The sequence below is a fragment of the Engraulis encrasicolus genome, chromosome 19 (genome assembly GCF_034702125.1).
Source record: "Engraulis encrasicolus isolate BLACKSEA-1 chromosome 19, IST_EnEncr_1.0, whole genome shotgun sequence".
Classification (NCBI taxonomy): Eukaryota; Metazoa; Chordata; class Actinopteri; order Clupeiformes; family Engraulidae; genus Engraulis; species Engraulis encrasicolus.
In genome coordinates, this window is record NC_085875.1 from 24,264,616 (window position 1) to 24,269,615 (window position 5,000).

The 5,000-nt window shown below is 47.1% G+C and overlaps 1 protein-coding gene across 4 annotated transcripts in view; it reads left to right on the forward strand.

Moving 5' to 3' along the window:
• Positions 1-5,000, forward strand: part of foxn3 (forkhead box N3) — a 198,390-nt gene that overhangs the window by 51,809 nt on the left and 141,581 nt on the right. The window contains exon 1 of one of the 4 annotated variants that reach the window (XM_063183856.1): positions 614-956. The exons of the other annotated variants lie outside the window; for them this stretch is intronic. The gene's annotated coding sequence lies outside the window, so the exon portion shown is untranslated. Of the gene's footprint in view, positions 1-613; positions 957-5,000 lie in introns of those variants that run through there. 4 annotated transcript variants of the gene reach the window in all.

A 5,000-nucleotide genomic window follows, 5' to 3' on the forward strand; every position in this document is an offset into this window, starting at 1 on the left:
ATTGAACAGGAACCAAACTCCCGCTGTTCATAGGACGTAACAAATCTCAATTTCCTCCGCAAGGACATCAAGCTAATGTAGCTGTTCTACACTATCACCCATTGGCTCTCACAATCATTAAAAACAACAACATTTATTGCCTATTGCATTTCCATACATTTCACGCCGTTGTTTATTTCCCTCTTATATTGCCGGCGAAAGCATATCTGTTGAAATTCGTTTTACAGTGAGCGTGCCCTCAATCTTACGCCACTAGGGTGCCATAATCATAAAATAACAACAAGGCAAGGCTTAGGCAGGCACGGCCGTCGGAGATCAAGAGCTGTTTTTCTGCCTCGGAGGCATTGTAAAAGTTAGTCGGTTTTATCATTAATATTTTCATAACTCGATGTACCCTTGTGATGTCACAACATGCACTGCCCGCAGCTCGGAGACTTTTTCTACAAACAAATGCTGATGCGCGCGGACAGATGGTATTTGGGGGCTCCCTCATATAGACTCGCGCGCTTCATTATCTGCCTTCTTCGCGCCTCTCTCTCTCTCTCTCTCTCTCTCTCTCTCTCTCTCTCTCTCTCTCTCTCTCTCTCTCTCTGTTGAGTCGTCCCGTTAGCGCTCGCCTGCCTCGCTATGTCCAGCCCACTCTGTGCCTGAGTCATGCAGACTGTCATTACTCGCAGCCTAAACAGCTCATTCCCTAAGCTGGAGCAGATGAAACGCGCATACCCACACGCACAGCAACCATAAATCGCGATCTCTCGCCTCACCGGAGGATTTGTAGAATAGCCTGCGACCTCAGAGCTCTCACTTCAGCCGTCGCCCTCCTTATAACCACACCGCTGGCTGGCTTTCCCCCATGAGGTCCCACGGAGATTGCAATGGATGGTTCATCCGGAATTTATCTTAGGGCATTGACTCAAGGGGCACTTTTTCCCGTGTCCTGATATTTGATCGGCGAGGTAAGATAACCGTTTACTGTCGTCCCTTTGAGGAGGTGCTGTGTGTGTTTGTAGATGAACACTGTCGACGCAACGTCGTTTTTCAAAAGAGACATCGAATTGTAAAGTCAGATTGTATGTGCTGCTATTTATAAAAATCGTTTGGCGCGAGCGAGAACAGAGACGCATTCGCTCGCTGTGGCGATGCTCCTGTGAAGGAACTGGTTTTGCTGTAAAGTTACAGACGGACTAGTAACAAAGCAAGTGCTTGGACCAGCTGTGTTGTTAACAGAGGTTTAGTGCATCGAAAATGCACAGCTATAAGCTATGTGAGAAAGAGTTTTCGCTTGCGGACCGAAGCAGTCGTGTGGCTGTGGTGGTGGCGGCAGACTGCTTGCTAGCTGTCAGAACTGACAAGTGTGCTCGTATCTCCCCTCTCGACTGTGGCATGGCAACAGTCACTCACTCATAAATAGTCATGGCCTGAAAGAGTTGCGTGTTTCTTCGGAATACTAAACAACGATGGAAAGGGATGATGAACGCAATCTCCCGGGGACGTAGTTGGCACCAGGCAGCAAATTAGGTCCAAACAGACGTCTGTGTTGTCATAGCAACTATGCAATTAAATTACTTCACTGTCAACTCTAATATCATTTTCTAATTCAGGGACTCACGGGACTGTCAGCCCCTCCTTTGAGGGCAAACTTATATCAGAAGTTTATTGAACATATGCGTAAAACCCATTGACTGACGATTGCAAATGGAACACATGCAGTCCCTCTGATGCCTCGCATGTGCTGATAATGCACTGATAATGCACTGCATTAAGTGGTCGAGGTATTTGGTGCGTAATATCACCATATGCATGGTGTTCTAATAGCCTACTATATGCTATATATAGCCGGGATATGCTGCACTTGTTCTGAATGGAGAGAGATGTATCGCATTGCAAAGCGCAATAGTCTCTCCACATCATCCATTGGTCGTGGTAGTAAGTGAACCGCGTTGGAAACCACATCGACAGATTTTCTGCTGTTTTGCCCTCACTTTCTCTAGCTCCAGATCCGGCTAGCACATGTTGAGAGAACACCGACTTAATTCCGTTGTCCTTGTTGTCTCGTCATTAATTGTGTTAATGCCGTCCTGTCCTGTCCGCCCGATGCTATGTTGTGCTTTCACTGACCGTTTTGGGATGAGCAAATGCGCAGATAATGGTGGATTATAGCTGATGAACATGTCTGGCGACTTAATTGGACAGACACAAAGAAAGTAAGCCAGCCTGTGGCGTATCTGGACCCCTGCGTGATTGTGTGTGCGTGTGTGTGTATGTGTGAGAGAGAGAGACATAGAGAGAGAGCAAGTGAGTGAGAGAGCGAGAGACGGGTGGTAGCATGGTGGATTTGGTGACAGCTGCGGGTAGATCAATCACAGTGACACCAGATTTAGGAAGCCACCTGTTCCTTCACATTATATATTTGTTTATTTTTAATTACCAAGACATCAACAAGTCACTTTATTTATTTAGCTAGCCAGTTTACGTTGTTTGCTTGTCATTTCAGAGGTAATGCAGCTATGTAAACATCATGCACATGAGAGATACTGAGATGCACACATACTGTATATCCTTTGCTCACAGTGGTTATATTATATTAAATTATTACATTACATCACAGAAGATACGAAGTGTATTGTAAGTGTTTGTGTGTCTGACTGTAGGCCTACATGTATGCCGAAAAAAAAGTCAGATTCTTGACCAGGATCATGATACATCATCTTAAGTAATCTGATATAGGCCTACTGTGTGTGTGTGCGTGTGTGTTTGTGTGTGTGTGTGTGTGTGTGTGTGTGTGTGTGTGTGTGTGTGTGTGTGTGTGTGTGCATGCGTGCGTGGGGCTGTGCACGGTGGTTGGCGTGGGGGGTCAGGAGTGTGTGGTTAGATGGAATGTCAGAGGCAGACTGAAACCGAGGAACTGAAAGAGAGATTGACAGAAAGTAGAAAGATTTACAGAATGTGTGTGTGTGTGTGTGTGTGTGTGTGTGTGTGTGTGTGTGTGTGTGTGTGTGTGTGTGTGTGTGTGTGTGTGTGTGTGTGTGTGTGAACGTGCGCGCGCGTGCGTGGGGCTGTGCGCGGTGGTTGGCGTAGTGTAGGGTGTCTTGTGAGAGCCCTTTGTCTCCAGATAAGAATCTGGAGTGGCTGAGAGAAGTTAATCTGTGCTGCAGAGTGGCCTCCTGGAGTCCTGCGGAGAGGAGAGGAGAGCAGAGGAGAGGAGAGCAGAGGAGAGCAGAGAAGGAGAGAAGGAGGAGAGGAGAGGAGAGGAGAGGAGAGGAGAAGGAGGGGAGATGAGAAGGAGAGGAGTGGATAAGGGAGGAGAGGAGAGGAGAAGTAGAGGAGAAGAGAGGAGAGGAGAAGAAAGGATAGAAAGTAGAGAAGAGGAGAGCAAAGGAGTGGAGACGGGGAGGGAAAAGGAGGGGAGAAGGAGGAGGAGAAGAGATGAAAAGGATAAGAAAAGAGAGGAGAGGAAAAAAGGAGGAGAGAGAGGTAAAAGAGAGGTGAGGAGAGGGGAGCAGAGGAAAGGAGTGGAGAGGAGTGGAGAAAAGAGGAGAGAAGAAGGGAGGGGAGATGAAAGGAGAGCAGAAGAGAGGAGAGGATAATAGAGGGTTCCTGGAGTCCTGCACAGAGAAGAGAAGAGAGGAGAGGTATCAAGAGGTGAGGAGAGGATAAGAGAAGAGTAGATGAGAGGAGTGGAGTGGCAAAGGGGAAGAGGAATATAGGAGAGAAGAGGAGTGTGCAAAAGTATTGTGGAGGGGGCGTGGACAGGTGAGGGAAGGAGAGGGGTGTAAAGGGCAAGAGGAGGGGAGTGGAGGGGAGATAAGAAGAGGAGTGGAGAGGGCAAGTGGAGAAGAGGAGAGCAGTAGAGGACATGATTGGAGAGGGCAAGAGGGGAGGGAAGAAGAGGAGACAAGTGGAGAGAAGAGCAGTAGAGCGGACACGAGATGGGGGGAATGGAGAAGGGAGAAGGGAAAGGAAGATGGAGTGGAGGGCAGGCGAGGAAGGGAGTGGAGGGAAAAGAGGGGAAACGGAAGAAGTGGAGAGGAGGAAAAGATTGACAAGGAGACGGATAGATAGGAGAGGAGAGCAAAGGAGTGCAGAGAGCAGAATGCAGGGGAGGAGAGTAGCAGAGGGCAGGAGAAGGCATGAGAGGAGAGGAGAGGAGTGGAGAAGTAGAGAGAAGAATCAGTTGAGTCAAGAGTCAGTTGGCTGATTGGCTTGAAGAAGGCTCCTCTCATTCTTCTGATGGTGTCTATTGTGTCTCCACGTTGCTATAGAAGAGGAGAGTGCCTGTCTTTCTTTCTGTGGCTTTCAAGCCTCTTCATGGCTCAAGGGGGGTGTTGAAGTGCATGTATGAGTACATGTACAGTATGTATGCTTGCATCAGTGTCTTTGTGCGTGTGTGTGTGTGTGGGTGCGTGGGAATGGGGGGGAGCGGGGGGAGGATATTGGGCCTCTTGTTTTGTTTGGTCTTTATATCCGCATGTGTGCACATGGCTTTAGCCCGGCTTGGTCCTCAGTTTAGCTCCCGTCTGTAAAAAGCACACATCGTCCACATCCCACCAACAGCCACAGGATTATAACACCTCATAGCACTTTATAGCACCAGGATTAAAGCATGTGGATTATAACACTTTTAGTTGCACCCTTACGACTTCTTAAGTACAATGCCAGACAGCCCTACCATGACGCAGACTTTCTTTTTTGCTGACAATCAACAATATACCGGCATCGCATATTTTTAAAAAATGAAACTCTTTAGGATGATGTTTTCCCCATATAACTGGTGGAAAATTAGTAAATGACTGACTCCTTTCTAGACATACAGCCAGATATTCAAAAATAAAGATCTCATTCTTCATTAAATGAAGTTAACTGACAGGTCATTTATTGTTTTCATGTTAATGAATATAGCAATTCTTTTAATGAACAAGATTGATTTAATAAAAGTGAGGGACAACCCTTGTTTTATCTTCAGCAGTTATCAGAACTGCTCAGATACAACTCACTGGTGA